Source organism: Peromyscus eremicus, chromosome 20 (genome assembly GCF_949786415.1).
Source record: "Peromyscus eremicus chromosome 20, PerEre_H2_v1, whole genome shotgun sequence".
NCBI classification, from domain to species: Eukaryota; Metazoa; Chordata; class Mammalia; order Rodentia; family Cricetidae; genus Peromyscus; species Peromyscus eremicus.
This window is the reverse complement of record NC_081436.1, coordinates 8,133,508-8,149,918: the sequence shown is the minus strand read 5'-3', so window position 1 is coordinate 8,149,918 and position 16,411 is coordinate 8,133,508. Positions and strand designations below refer to the sequence as shown.

Sequence of the window (16,411 nt, the reverse complement as noted above, 5' to 3'; positions counted from 1 at the left end):
AAAAACATCTGTAACTCTTGTTCCAGGGAGTCTGGTGCCCTCTCTTGGCTGCTGAAGGCACTGCACACACACACATACACACACACACACACACACACACAGTGCACTTACATGCAGGCAAAACACTCATGCACATAAAATAAAATAAATCAAAGTTTTTAAAATACAAACTAGAAGAGGCAACACTCTTCACCCAGCACTCAGCAGCTGCTGCTTCACCTCAAACGACCTCTTTCCTCACTAGGCATCAGTTGCTGAGTCTCTAGGAAATGATGACCTATGTGCAACATCAAGACCTTTGCTTTCATGTGTTTTCTTCACATGGAAGGAGAGCCTCCTCTAAGCATCTTGTCTATACACACTGTCCTATCACCCTGCAAGGCACTTGCTACTACCTGTATTTATTGTGATTCTCACAAGTTTAGTGTGTATTTTCCCCACAATGCTTGTGAACTGCATGAACTAATGCCCTTCATCCACTGTAAGTGTATATTAGTTCACAGACTGTATATTAGTGCCCAGAAAATACTCTGTGCTTGATGAGGAGGCATTAAATGGTATACATTTGACATGGCTATGATAGCCCATATGTTTTTATTTGCTTAACTGATTTAATTGTCTTCTTGTTATGCATGGCCAATGATAAAACTTAAAAGTAGAACTTTCCAAATTCCCAAGATCAGGTGTCAATCCAAATCCTTAAACTACAGAGCTTTGCTATTACTCTTGACTTTAGGAGCCGTTATCTACAAATGCCTTACACAGGCAGAGGAAACTTCAGAGCAGAGACAAGAGTGATTTTCCCAAGATAATTCCCATTTTTTCTCTAGAAAATCAACATTTAAAGTACTAACATACAAAGTTTGTGTCCCACTAAGAACCTGATATCTGTTCCCTGCTCTAGAATTACGAAAGTTATCATTACCGCTTCCTACACAGCTGTATGCTGTGCTATCCAACTTTGTTTACTGGATATATGATTACATCTAAATCAAACACCAATTCTTTTAAACCAAAAGAGTGCAACAATTCAGTCATCCGAGCAGCCCAATCCCATCCCGTATCAACTGACAGACCACCATCCACCAAAACAAACTGTCTGAAAAAAAAAAAAAAAGACTACAGACCAAAATGGTCGAATCAGTGGTGTCAAAATATATAATTACATGCCAGAGCAAACACATTGATTATTGAATTTTGTGTACAGGCTAAGGCTTTCATGTCTCACATGGTGTTTGTATAAAAGGCATAAATCAATATTGACTTGTGTGCCTCCATTACCACGTAACTGTCAGATGGAGTGCAGACAGATTTGTAACCAAGTGACTGCAAGCACAACTTCAGCCTCTGCATTTGGTCCAGGAGGCCGTCCGTCTCCAGGTGTGCACTGCTCTACTTTGTACATTGGTTACACTTGGTGGAGTTCTGCCCAGCCCCAGTTGAGCTCTGTGGCCTTGTTGTGAGTTAAAGAGCTCTAAGATTGGAGTTACACGCAGTGTTAGAATAAACCTTAAAATTTTAATTTCTTCATGAGTCATTTACTTGACCTGAGCCCATCTCAATGGGTCAGCCTATCCACTCCTTAAAGCTACTCTCTCAGCTATGGGATCTTCAATAAATTTTAGGTACTTAGAATATATGGGAAATCTTCCTAGATAACATAAAAAGTTCTTCCATTCCAATTTTTAGCTTATTAAGTGTGTGTGTGTGTGTGTGTGTATACACTTATACACACACTCATTCTTTAAATTTAAGTCTATAACAGTATTTTAGGACAGAAACATTTCAACTTTGACCAAGTCTGTGATAAGATAATAAATTTGGTAGGATCTAAGTATTTTTAAATTAGTTAAGTGAAATTAAAGAACAAGAAAGAGAAAGAAGAAATAAAATGGGGCTGCCCTCTCCCCAACTTCCAGAGCCCTTGGCTCTTCCTATAAAAATTCTGGAACCTCTGTGAAATGCTTTGGCTTGCTGCCTGAATCATGGCAACCTGACAAATCCCCTTTGCAAATATCCTTGCTGTGCCCTGAGCAGACAGCACACTTAGGAAGTCAAGCTCTTGCTTGCACATTCCAACATGAAAATCCATCCTAAGTCAGTATGGCTCACAAAACGCTACCTGAGATGGTAGCTGCCTCTGCAATAAGGGCTCTTGCGATGTCACTGGCACTGATATCAAGATCCCAGCCCCCACTCACCAGTTGCCTGACTTTCAGTAAATTATCTGCGTTTCTTGATGTTTCAGTATTATCATTCATGAAAGCCAAATAACATTAACCACTCCACACCACTATTGTGTGAATGAATTAAACAAATGGGAGACATACCAGCTACACAGTATGCCTTTAAATATGAAAGTAGTAATAGTCACAATATGGTGTAAATTAATTTACTATTTCAAGTATGACTAAAAGCATGGACTTACTAACTACTGTGTGCTTAGATTCTTGACTGTGACCATGCCCCGCTCACCACTCTCAGATCCAGGCAGTGAAGGGGAGAAACATGAACCACAACTCGTCCTGTCTTTTGCAGGAGTTTTCTAATTAGCACATTAAGTACATCACTCTTTCAAATGTGCAATCCATACACACAAACTGTTGTCTCAGACACGGACAACTTGGTTGAGTTTATGAATGTAAATGCATTATAAACTCATACTAATTAGACATAATTAAGAATTATGTCAGTTGATTTATTTTGAGCTGGTACTTGAACTTTTTATTTAATAAGTGGCTAATAAGTAGATTATATTCTGATATTAATCAACTCTTCAGGATTTGGGGTCAATTTATGATTCTACTACATGGATCCATTACAGCCAAAAAAAATCTCAAAAACGACTCTACTTGCAAATATTTTACCTCTGTGTCTTCTGAACATATTTCCAAGAAATTTTTTGTTTGTCTTTTCAGGTTTGGGGAATTATAATGAAATCGGGAGATTTTGTTCTCTTGGGTAGAACTAACGTGAAAATCCTAAGAACACTAATTCAAATGGAAATTCATTTGAAATCTTCAGGACAGATCTATGGGGGAGAGGGTGTAACCATTCTGGAGACTATGCTTTTAGATTAGAAAGCACAGCTAACACTAGCCTTGAGGAGCAATCCTAGAGAAATGGAGGGAAGGCCCACCGTTAATCCCAGCACCTGGGAGGCAGAGACAGTGGAGCTCTGTGAGTTCCTGGCCAGCCTGGTCTACACAGTGAATTTTTTAAGAAAAAAGAAATGCACTGACATCCATAGAAATTATTGCAGTCATTACCTATCATGGCCATTATTATTTGAGACTTCTAAAAATGCCCATCGACTTAGCACCATCAGAATGACAAGTGAGACTAAAAAAAACTATCATTATGCCATCTGTGACTCTCCAAAATGATTTCCAACTAGACACTATGTTCAGCTATCTTTAATTTTCTCAATAAATAATTATTTAAATAAAAACACGGATCTAAAAGCCTGTTAGCTCATTTCTGCTTGGAATCTGTTGTGTACCGATTCATGTTATTGGCTGGCCTGTGGTTATAATTATGGGTATCTATAAAATTATGTGATGAATGTGGTCTATTATGAAGTGGCACTTTTATATGTAAGAAAGATGTAAGGGGGACTCTTTAAAAAAAATTACAATACTACCTTGCATAAGTATAGTACAAAGAATCAGAAGGACTGCAGCGCCATCTTGTGGAAGACAGTACCAAGCAAAAAAACACTTTGCTCTCATTAGAAAAGAAACTGGATTGAATTTCACGGTCAATTCCTGCTTCGTTTAATGATTGATTGTTTCAAAAAGCTGTAGTCTGGAACATGTGTCAAGCAGTGAACATTTCCATTATCCTCTGTAATCTAGAAGCCAGGTGATGTCTACATTACACAGTCAGGAATATACAAGGTGAGTGTCTGTATTAGAGGTTTCCCAGGAAACAGAGAACTAATCAGAAAAGAGGATAAAGGCTGGGACAAGAATAAATGAGGAGTTCTCATCTTTTCCACTCCTCTTTTTAAAGGAAAGGAAATATGGAGTATGGCTAAGGCAGAGTTTCTAAAAACTTACTATGGGAATATATCCTGTAATATCCGTCATCAGAAAGAAGAGAACAAGCCAAGGATGCATGAGGAGAAACAAGATCAGGAGAGGGGGCCTACATTTCTTCCTCTCACCCAATTCATCTGACCAATTACCAAAACACCACCGTGAGCTACTTGGTAGCCCTGGGAGAAAAACCAAATACCCTGTATACATCTAGCCCCTCCTCTGGACACTTAGAACCTACAGTCACAGACTATTTCAAGGCAGAAGAAAGCTCAGAAGGGCCAGGTGGGGCCTCAGCCTGTATGAGAGCTCATACTACTTAGAGCTCATGGGATATTTGACAGACTCTTAAATGGAAGGAGAAAGGAACGAATATTTTCCATTCCTTTCCTCGAGTCAGTGGGCTGACACAAATGTGCAATCCTGGACGAACCTGACCCTCCAACACATCCTTCAATACACTTTCCTGACTACTGCCCATCCCATAAGACCCAGGAGGGATGAGAATGCACGGAGCACCTGCCCATCTGGAGAACTGAACACCCTCTCCTGCCACACTCCCCTGGCACTCTGTTCTCATCCTAACGTTTGTATTAGTTACTTTTCTCACTTCTGTGATCAAATACCTGAAAAAAAATAATATAAGGGAGAGGGGGTTCGTTCTGGCTCACAGTGTGGGGGTACAGCCCACCATGGCAGGGAGGGCGTGGTGGTAGGAAGCTCAGGGTTTGGGGTACAGCCCACCATGGCAGGGAGGGCGGTGGCAGGAAGCTCTGGGTTTGGGGTACAGCCCACCATGGCAGGGAGGGCGTGGTGGCAGTGCTGTAAGACACCACAGATCAGGAAGCAGAGGAAAAGGCTTTCTCCTTTCCCCCTTTTTATTCCGGGCTAGACCTCCACTAAAGCCCTGGGAATTCCTTACGCCAATCCATTGGACCGTCAACATTAAGCCTTCTGAACTTAAGGCCCTCTGAATCATTATTAATAGCTACTTGCATTAATAGTAGTAGTTGTGCTGGGCCAAAGTGGTAAACACAGAAAAAAACTATAAAGGTCTCTTACGTCCCCCACACCAGTGCCAAGCCATTGTGCTGCTGGTTTGCTCATTCAGAACTACCCTTTATCAGGCCTATGTTTGGGGGGGGGGGTGTCCCATTCTGAATCTGTCCTTATAATTCCACCCTTTGACCAAACAGATAAAATTTGTTTCCATTTTACCATATTTTGTCCAATTACAATTCTGTAGGGATGAGAATTAAAGGGTTTCCCCTCTTTTTTTAAACAAAGAAAACTAAAGCAGCAGCTTGCTTCCATGATGGGAACCCCAACCCCTCCCTGTAGATGTAACCAACCGTCTTTTTAAATAAGAAACACAGAACCAATGCAAAGAAGAAAGCCAAGAGGTCAGAGCTAAGAACTAAAACCTTACCCTTCCTCCTGCAGTGGTCCTACCTCTCTGAACCAGAGCTACCCCTGTGTTAAATTCTTTATATAGAGTTCCTGTTCTGCCTTCTCATTGGTTGTAAACCCAACCACATGACCGCCTCGTCACGGCCTGTCTGTATAGGCCTCCAGGTTTTCTATGATTAGTATTGAAATTAAAGGCATGTGTATCCAATACTGGCTGTATCCCTGAACACACAGAGACTTACCTAGCTCTGCCTACCAAGTGCTGGGATTACAAGAGTACGCCACCACTGCCCTGCTTTCCTATGGCTTGCTAATAGCTCTGACCCCCAGGCAACTTTATTTATTAACATACAAATAACATTTTAATACAAATAAAATATCACCATACTTCCCCAACTAAAATAAAGCTAGAAAACATAATAATTTCCAGGAAGATGCCCCGAGTCTCTGTGTGTCTTTTTGGCTCCTACATCCCCCACACACCCTTGCTTGAAGCATAAACATCTGGTTGCAGCAGATTCAAGCAGGAGACGTGGGAAGAAATTCTGAGAGATGCAGGAAGGAGGAAGTATGTATGAGTGTGTGTGCAATGTGTGAGTGTGTGTGCATGTAGAGATTGTGTGAGAGGTGCAGGAAGGATGCAGTATGTGTGAGTATGTGTGCAATGTGTGTGTGTGCAATGTTGCAGGATATTTGATCACATTGTGTGAAGGTGTGTCTGTCTTTCCTCACCTGCCTCAGTACCTTCTGATTGGTTTAATAAAGAGCTGAATAGCCAATAGCTAGGCAGGAGAGAATAGGTGGGACTTCCTGAGAGAGGAACTCAGGGAAGAATCTGAGAGGCAGGGGATTCACCAGACAGACATAGAGGAAGTGGGACATACAGTACTGAAGAGAGGTAACGAGCCACGTGGCAGAATGTAGATTAATATAAATGGGTTATTTTAAGTTATTAGAGCTAGTTGAGAACAAGCCTAAGCTAAAGGCCAAGCTTCCATAGTTAATAAGTCTCTGTGTCATTATTTGGGAGTTGGAGGTCCAAAGAAAGGCAGACATATTACAGTGCAATGTGTGAGTGTGTGTGCATGTGGAGCCCAGAGGTCAACCTTTTGTGTCATTCCTGGGGAGCCAGATACCTTGGTTTTTTGAATTTTGGATGTTTACTTGCTTGCTTGTTTGGACATAGGGTCTTTGACTGGTTTGAAGCACCAAGGGTTTGCCTGGCTCTATTTCCCCTGCATTGAAATCACAAGTGCTTCTATCATTCCTGGCTTCTTATATGGGTGCTAGGAATCAAGCTCAGGTCTTAGCTTGCACCACAAGCACTTGAAAGGTCGAGCTTTCTGCCCCAGACCTGTACTTTTGGGGTTGTGGGAGTTTCTTGGCCATATTTAGGGACTCACCCCTACATCAACACGCTAGACCACACAAAGAAACAAAAATCATTTACCAACTTCTAAGCAACAATTGAATGTAATGGTTTCTAAAGGAAAGTAGAAAGTGCAAGATGGGCCGGGCGGTGGTGGCGGCCAGCCTGGTCTACAGAGCGAGATCCAGGAAAGGCGCAAAGCTACACAGAGAAACCCTATCTCGAAAAATAAAAAAAAAGAAAGAAAGAAAGTGCAAGATGGGCAACATCTGCTGTAGCTCATAGGATGGCAGGCGAAGGTTGCCAGTGTGCCCTTGCTGTTATGTACACAGATGGAACATCTACGCCCTACCAGTTCCCTTTTCTTAGGTGAAGACCAACAGTTTCATAAGGTGGCTTGCAAGGAAGAAACAAACAGGTATAAGAGTATAAAGCACAATGCTTTTCGCTCTCAGGAGGTCAAGGATTTAGGCATCACACACAAAACACATTGCTGAAAGGAGAAATTCATTTTACAACACACTTTAACGCTCTCTAATTGAAAATGCCACTCAGACACGCAACACAAAACATGAAGCATGAAGTTCGTGTCGCCATCTGCTTCGTAACTACTGCTGTGATTATACAAGACAGTGGCTCAAGAGTCCCATAGAGTAAATACTGTTTCACTAGTTCCCTTTAAACGTAAAAGCATTGTGAATATGTGTCTCATTTCCACGGAAAACCTATCAGTCATTCCTGAAATTCAGTCTCTATCTGTGAAAGACAGTAAAACCATCTCATCAGGTCATTTCAGTAGGTAAAATATCTAAAAGATATAATTAGCAGTTATAAGTGGTTGCTAAATCTCTCGCCATTAACTTCGTTGTATTGTTATGTAAACTTCACAAAGTCTTCCAACTTTCAGAGAATTCCTCAAACTCAAATTTAAATAGACACATTATGTTTAAATCCATTTCTGTGTTGTATAACAGAAAACTGCTAACGTGATTAAAAATAATTTTATTATAGTGATATTTTTAAATCGAATATTTGCTTAAACTGTCAGCTTTGGAGTTTTGGTAATAAATCGCAATTATCCCTTTATATTCTAGTTTCTTCTTCAACAAAAATTCAGTTTCCAAAAGGAAAATCTAATTTTACAAATACAAGAATAGCAGTGTGGCCTGAGCCCGCCACGTTAGACAGGACAGCAGCAGGCTCTTGGGCAGCTCTGGGGTAGTTCAGCTGAAAACGCGGAGGACAGTTGTGTTCTGGGCTTTATTTTATCACCTTCGTATCAACTTCCCACTTGAATACCCTCTAAACTTGCACATCATTCTTTATTGTATTTCAATCTGTGAGGCAAATACCTTAATTAAAAACCTGGAAAGACCAAGAATTCTGGTTCCACTTCTACCACTGATGCAGTTCTTGGTCTGTCGTTAATTAAAATAGGGTAATAGCCTAATTTCGAAAACAAGTCACCATGTGCCCTCCGAGTCATGTTTAAATCTCTCCCCCTTTCTATTGCTGGTGCCCAGAAAACATTAGGGGACCTGAATTTATCATAAGTACAACTGCTTCCACTAAATGATCTCATATTAACTAGAATTCTGTAGGAAATGATCCTAAAACAACTTGTTTTCTTCCCACAAATTCTACTTATTCCCCTCACAACACAGCTCTAATGGCCCCTTGTGGAGCCTATGAAAATAATTTCTCCTAGTTTGGGCCACTGCAATCATGTCAGCAAGGCCAAAATGGCTAAGAACTGAGTTCTAGAAGACTAACCCCTCTGAATGAATAGTTCCAGATCATCAGTTAAAGGTCCAGAGAAGAATCCAATCCAAGTCTGACTGGAAGAGAACGGAGACTGGAAAGACCCTGATGTTTGCTGCCAGCCTGGTCTACAGAGCGAGATCCAGGAAAGGCGAGATCCAGGGGGGCGGAGGCAAGAGAAGCTTCTCTTCTGGGCTGAGCAACACTATTACCATAGAGAGGAAGCGTGCTCGAAGGATGATGCAAAAAGAGAAAAGGAGTATGCCAGAGTTCTTGAGGAAATGAAGAAGCAGAATCCAGGGCACAGGGAAGAGAGAGTTCTAAAGCGGGGACAGAGACACACCTCCCCCCCCCCCCCCCCCCCGTGCAAGGACACAGGGGTAAGGAGTGCCTTGGTGAGGAAGGATCTTCTGAGAGCTCTCGTTGTCTCCCTGAGGTAAGAAGCAAAGGGCAATCAGGGGACAGGAAGGAGTTGCAAACCTGAGAAAATGAAACTATGCAGCATCGTTTAGAGATCTTTGTGAGAGAGTGAACGTAAGTCAACAAGGAAACACGAGCTGTCAACTGAATTTCCCAGAGCTGTTAAAGACTCCCCCCTGAAAAAGACGGTCATGAAAATTAAAAGATCCATCTATTGGGTTCCTCTGCAATCACTGGCTGCAAACTCAGGAAACATATTGACTGTTTATGGTGTGTCAAACACTGGCTTAACCTTTTGAGTTTATAAATGCTTTAAGCCCACAATCTCCCCCGAGATATGAGAAAAATTGAAGCTAACAGCAGCTAAGAAGCTCATCCAACACCAGATACCTGGTAGTCGTTGGACTACTGTGAGGGCAGGTCCAGAGCACCCACCCTTCTTCACCAATCACAGTACATCTATGCACATCACTGAGGTGAACCAGGCAGAAACTTGGCAAGGAAGCCGAGGTGTTTACAAATAAATGGACAATGTCATCTGAGCTTGACAAATGAAGTGAAGGCCGGAGCTGGAGGGTGGGGCAGATACTCAAAAAAAAATGTAGGTCCTAGACTGCAACTGTCCAAGTGGTTGAAAACGGTCTTGGAAGCACTGGGCTAAAAATAATAGCAGTTACTGACTGCATGTTAGAAATTGACATTTTAAGGGTGATACACTCATTCATAATAGCAAACCATAAGAGTTAGCGGCTATGGTTATGAAGGGGGACAAAAAATGTTGTTACAGAAAAGGTCAGGGAACTGAAAAGAGTCCAATGCTAGATTATTTGTATGACCCAGGGAATGTACAGACAGAAAGATGTTAAACTCTTCACCAAAATGAGACAGTTGACACAGACATCAGTAGACAACTTCAGCATGGAGGGGTGAGGACAGTCAGATGGTCACACCCCAAACAAGGGTCCCAACTCTGGCAAGAGTTACCATGAGCTTTCTTGTTGTCCCACATCATGGGCCTCCGTGAGCTAGGGATATTTTCTGGATAAAGGGGTAAAAAGATGATCCGGTTCCATCTCCAGACCTGGGATGATGTGGATGCTATCACCCTTAACTTTTCAAAACTGTTATGGCTTAAGTACAACTATTGGAATTAGGATTCCCCATCTCAAAAGGGAACTTTTGGCTAATACTAGTTGGTTGGTTTGAGTTGGTGATTATTTCTCATGATTTGTACGGCATTTTGGGGAAACGATTTCTTCTGTGTAGGCAACTGTTTCCTGTCTTATTAAGTGTAATATGATGTAAAAGCCACTGCTAATTTTCTGTGGTCAAGAAGGTTTATGAATGCCTGAAAGGGCCCAGTGGAAAACACACCTCAAAGAACTTTGGCACTCAGGAACAGACTGACTCTTCAACATCATCCTCCAAGACCCTACATGATGTCTTTATTTCTCAGACTGAACTTTGACCTTAGGAACCCCATCACATTTCCACCTGTATCCTCAACAGCACAGCACTTAACACCGTACTGAGTGACCTTGGGAATATTTTTCAAAAAAAAAATTTGCCTCTATTTGTTCAGTAGAGCAAAGTGGATAATTGGGTGGTTTGAAACAGAATATGCCTAATTAGAATATTATTTATTATTTTATTAAAACTGTTTTTTTTTTAAAGAAAACGTAATGGTAAAATCTTATCCAGTACAGTTTTACATTTTTCCATTTGTTTATTTTGTGTGGCTGGGGGTCAAAAATGTGCAGGTCAGAGGATAATTTGCAGGAGTTTTGGCTCTCACCTTCTTCCATATAGATCTGGCAATCAAACTCGGGTTCTGGCTTGAAGGCAAGTTAACTTATCCACTAAGTCATTTGCCAATCACCAGTGCAATTTTTTAAAGGTATCAGCTACCTTTTCCTAAATATATTGGTGTATTTAAAACACAATAATAAAATAGTAAGGCCTGGTAGCTGCAGTTAATACCTAAATACTTCATAATTACACTTAATAATTAAATATGTTTAAACTATGTTTAAATGCACATTCATTTATATTAAAAATAATAAATGTCTAGAGTTGTTCTATTAATAACAAGAAAGCTATTTATATCATCATTATATTAAACTCAAAAAAAATAAAACCTGGGCATTCCTCCGTTAGACTAAATTTTGCCATTGTTATTTAAATATGCCTTAAAAACCGTAAACATCCTAGAAAATCGTTAAGTATACTACCCGTGTAACCCAAGACTGTTACCAGTGATTTAAATATTTACCTTGAGGAAATATAAAATATCCGGAGCTCTTTCCGGGAGTCAAGTTTGATAAGCCACTTTGGGCATTTGGAGGACCACACAAAAATAAATTTTGGTCTTGCTGCCACATCATCTGGATACGTATATTTGATTCTTTCTGAAACTTCAGTAACAGACTCTACCCCGGAGCAGCCCAAAGACTACACTCGGCAGGTTTGAGAAGTCATCTTCAGCTAGGGCAGTGCTAATGGGCAGGCTCCACGGGCACCTAAAGGGAAGCTACAAGGGTGACTCTGGGTGGTGTCACAACACCTTCCTTCCCTGGGCAACATCTACCCGGCTTTGAGGAAGTTCCGCCGGCAGAGGGCAGAGCCTCTTAGGGACCCACCCGGGTCTCAAGGGGACAGCTGCTTCAGGCTGCCCTCTTCAGGCGATGGAAGGAGATGGCCTGGGGATAAGTCTCTCACCACCAACCTAAAAATGTGGCTAAGAGATGCCCTATGAATGGAGGGGGTGACATCCCGAATTAGCAGATGGAGATGCCTTCTGTTCCACTGATACCTGGCATGCTCAGCAGAGAATGCCCTTTCTGCCTGGGTTTCTGGCGTTCCACACATCCACAAGGGGCGTGATACACTGAAGAAGAAAAACTACCTCAGAACAAGAAAATAATAGACCACTTGGGACCTCGGAACCCATAGGAAATCAATTCCAGGACCCTTGTGGTAGATGCCCGAGTCCTAGCGTAAAATAAAATTACAAGGATGTTTGCATAGTTTGTGTACATGTCCCTAAAACAATGTAAACTGTCGTGTAAGAGATGCTGCGTTGGAGACCCACAGCCAAACCTTAGCAGAGCTCAAAACTCAAGTGTGGTGGTCTGAATGTAATTGCCCCCATAAGCCTATATGGAATGGCACTATTAGGAGGTGTGGCTTTGTTCGAGTAGGTGTGGCTTTGTTGGAGGAAATGTGTCACTGTGGAGGTAGGCTTTGAGGGCTCATATATGCTCAAGCCATGCCTAGTGTCTCAGTCTGCTTCCTGCTGCCTTCTGATCAAAGATGTAAAAAATTCTCGGCTCCTTCTCCAGCACCATGTCTGCCTACACACCATCATGTTCTACCATGATGATAATAGAGTGAACCTCTTGAACTGTAAGCCACCCAATTAAATGTTTTCCTTTATTTAAGAGTTGCCATGGTCATGGTGTCTCTTCACAGCAACAGAAAACTAAGACACCAAGGAAGAGTGGAAGGAAGGATTGTAGGAACCAGGGGGTTTGAGGACACCAGGAGAACAAGGCCCACAGAATCAACTAAGCAGGGTGTGTGGAGGCTCATAGAGACTGAAGTGGCAATCACAGAGCCTGTATGAGTCTGCTCTAGGTTCTCTACATGCATGCTGTGCCTGTGTAGCTTGGTATTCTCATAAGACTCCTAAGAGTGGGAGAGGGGAATATCTCTGAGTCTTTTACCTATTCATGGAACTTTACCTCCTACTAGGTCTCCTTGTCCAGCCTTGATGTGAGGGTTTGTGCCTAGTCTTATTGTAACTTTGTTATGCCATATTTGGTTGATATCCCTGGGAGGCCTGCTCTTTTCTGAAGGGAAATGGAGGAGGAGTGGGTCTGGAGGAGAGGGGAGATGAGGAGGGACTGGGAGGTATGGAGGGAGGGGAAACTAAAGTGGGGATATAATATATGAGAGAAGAATTTTTTAAAAATGAAGGAAAAAAGAGATGCTGCAATGTTGCTCAGCAAATCAGCAGATCACAGAGAACCAACTATATTTAACACCTCCAAGATTTAAGCGTTAATCTCCTTCTCTGGAAATGAAATATTTAATACCAGAAGGTGCCTCAAAATTAGAATGAAATTGATAAAAAGAAGTTATATTTGGTTTTGAAGTTTTTACCTAACGTGATGCAATAGGAATATGTGTGATGCCATTCACTGCTGTTTCCAGCTTTTGTTATTAGAATCTGCTGTCTGTCAAGTTCTACCCAGACTCCAGATTAATGGGAGCCAGAAGCGGTGAAACATGAGATATGCCACAATATCTGCTCTCCTGGATCTGCTACGTTTTGTACTTCTAACACATATTTTTTAAATTATTTTATTATTTTACATGTATGGTTGTTTTGCCTTTATGTGTGTCTGTACATTGTGTGTGTGCAGTACTGCCAAGGCCAGAAGAGGGTTTTGGATCCACTGGAACTCTTCCCTTGTGGGTTTTTAATTGTTGTTACAAACATCGTTCTCTGACTTCTTTGTCTACTTTTCTGCCAAGTGTAGCCATTATGTCAAATTGGAACTCCCGTGTGTGTGTCTGGTAACTTTGATTCCCTCGAAGTGCTGAAAGCCTCATCTGTGGTGATATTGTGTTCCCCAAAATATTGTGCACCCTAATAAACTTATGTGGGGTCAGAGAACAGAACAGCCATTAAGTATAGAGGCCAGAAAATGGTGGCACACATGCCTTTAATCCCAGCATTCAAGAGGCAGACATCCATCTGGATCTCTGTGAGTTCAAAGCCACACTGGAAACAGGTAGGCATGGTAACAAGAGCCATTAATCCCAGGAAGTGATGGCAGGAAGCAGAAAGGTATTTAAGGCATGAACTAGAGCATGGTTAAGCTTTGAGGCTTTTGAGCAGCACAGTTCAGCTGAGGGGCATCCAGTCTGAGGAAACAGGATCAGCTGAGGAATTGGCAAGGTGAGGTTAGCTGTGGCTTGTTCTGCTTCTCTGATCTTCCAGCATTCACCCCAATACCTGGCTTCAGGTTTGTTTTTTTTATTAATAAGACCTTTGAAGATTCGTGCTACACTCATCCTCAATTGTAGTTGCCCAGATCAGCACAGAGGACAGCAGGTGTGGTTGGAGGAGTGAAGATACCCAACTAATGCCTTCGAATTGCTTTCCAAGAACTGGTAACTTCTTGATCTGCGGTCCATCCGTTTTGTCTTCTAAGTATCCCAACATCAACCGCATCTACCTCTTGTTTGATGATTCTAATCACACTTGATACTGCCGTGGAATACTGACTTACAACATATGCTTAGAGTTTTGCATTTAGCTTGGCATTGTGTTTGTTCCTGTAATGACAAAGGATTTCCAGTGATCTATTTGTTTTCTCTCCTGAAACTCTAGCACACAGTTCCAGATGGCAAGATGGGAGAGGTGCTGCAGGTCCCCAAATTGCAAAAGATACTAAGTGGTTCACACAGATGTTAACTGGAATTTAAACCTCATCAGAGATGTATTGTAACAGCTGGACACTGGCACTCACCTTCAAGGCTACGGTGAGTGTGGGATTCCTTTCTTCCGTTATATTTCTACCGTTTCTACCATTGTTTATTCGCAAATTAATAAAACTGGATGAGTAGGAAAATTAATTAATTTGACTAGGTTCTTGCCAATATTGCTTGAAACAAATTTTCAAATGTTGTACTGACATGTTCTATCCTACAAAATAAGCACTGTCTCTATCCAAACCGTGAAAACAGAAAATTTGTCATAGCAATCAATTATGAAAATTAGAGGCTCGGTTTCTTTGAATTAAACATCAAAAGACTAGATGCTGGAAAAGCTGACAATCCTTCCCAGATGCACATCATAAAACTGCAACTCAGAAAAAATACTTTTCTGTGAGTTTACTGATTCCTACAGTCACTGTCATCAAGTTTTGACATAAAATACTTCAGGCACCCAATTTGGAAAACAAATAGCCATTAAATGTCCAGAATGTCTCTTGCTGTACATGTCTTAATAACAGAATAATGTTAATGTGTTTCTCTCTGCCTCCTTCTCAAAAAAATTAGACAGTTCAAGGTGTGTTTATTCATTTTTGCAAATATATTTCCCCATTCTGTCAAAAAGAAAAACATAATTCAACTGAAGTGTATCAGAACTGTGCTTCCTCATGACACATTATGTGACAAGCTGTAAATAAAATGAACTTTTTATGAATACATTATGCGTGGGATATGTTCCCAGGGTTGCATATAAAGAGTACTTTAATGGCATACATTTTTCTAGGTAACCAAAAGCATGTTGCTATTTCAGTAATGCCTGAACTGAATATAAAACAATTTGAAAGTGTCCTACTACAAACTCCATAGGCCCAGCCCCTGAAATATTGATATGACAACACAGTAGTAAGCTTGGTTCGGAAAATTATTCCTTCAGGGAATTATGTCAGCAACTACAGACATTTCATCAAACATACTTGATGTATTTAATACTCTATGAATTAAATTTTTGTTTTAATGTCAGATTAAGTGGTGTCAGTCACCCTGTGCTCTTTACATATAGACTAACACACAATTATTATTTTACTAAGCTTATGAAATGATCATTTATTTTATATGATCAACTAATCAATCATATAAAGGACTAAGAAACAAGAAGCAGGGCCATAAATTTCATAATTTAACAAAGGAAGTATCAAAACAAAAACTATGCATCATGTAAAAATGCCCCAGTATAACATCATATTTTAAAACTGTCTATTAGACTTTATGTGAAGAATAATCCTAATTTCACTAAAAAAAATAAAATAGACTCTTATAGAGACCTGAAGAAACCCAAATAACTGGTAACAGTGGCTGTATTCTGGAGGATAATTGCTGTTTGTATTATTCTTTTTCCCCCATTCTATGTAATTTCTTTTCATTTTTGTAACTTCCAAAATATTTTTATATATAGGTTATTATAGATTTATTGTATAGATTACTATATTTATATGTAGATTATTAATAAATAGATATGATGATTAGACAGGAGTACTTGTAATACCACTCCCATTTAACATAATAATAATAGTAGGTTCTCACTACTTAGGACCTACAACCTATTTAGTCCTAGGTTCTTGGCTCCAGTGATAGGGATAGGTATGAATGTCACGATGTAGAGCGGGTCTTATGTCCAAGAAGAAAGTGGTTGGTTACTCCCAATTTCATCCGTGCCACTGCTACACCAGTGAGCATGTCTTGTCAGACCAGTCCTTATTGTGGTTCTCAGGTTTCGCATCTGGAGAAGACTGGTGATTACTGTTCACTTCTGGCAATGTGCATAGCCCCTTCCAGAACTATGAAAGCTCACCAGTAGGGATGAAGCTCCCAAGTTAGTACCAGATTCACATCTCCGTGTTCTTTGACT

General features: G+C 40.8%; 1 protein-coding gene across 1 annotated transcript in view; it reads right to left on the bottom strand.

The window, feature by feature from the left end:
- The window catches only part of Nell2 (neural EGFL like 2), a 345,435-nt gene extending 333,873 nt beyond the window's left edge, over positions 1-11,562 (bottom strand). Inside the window, exon 1 of the mRNA XM_059247292.1 lies at positions 11,273-11,562. The gene's annotated coding sequence lies outside the window, so the exon portion shown is untranslated. The remainder of the gene's footprint in view (positions 1-11,272) is intronic.
- Positions 11,563-16,411: the final 4,849 nt, after the last annotated feature.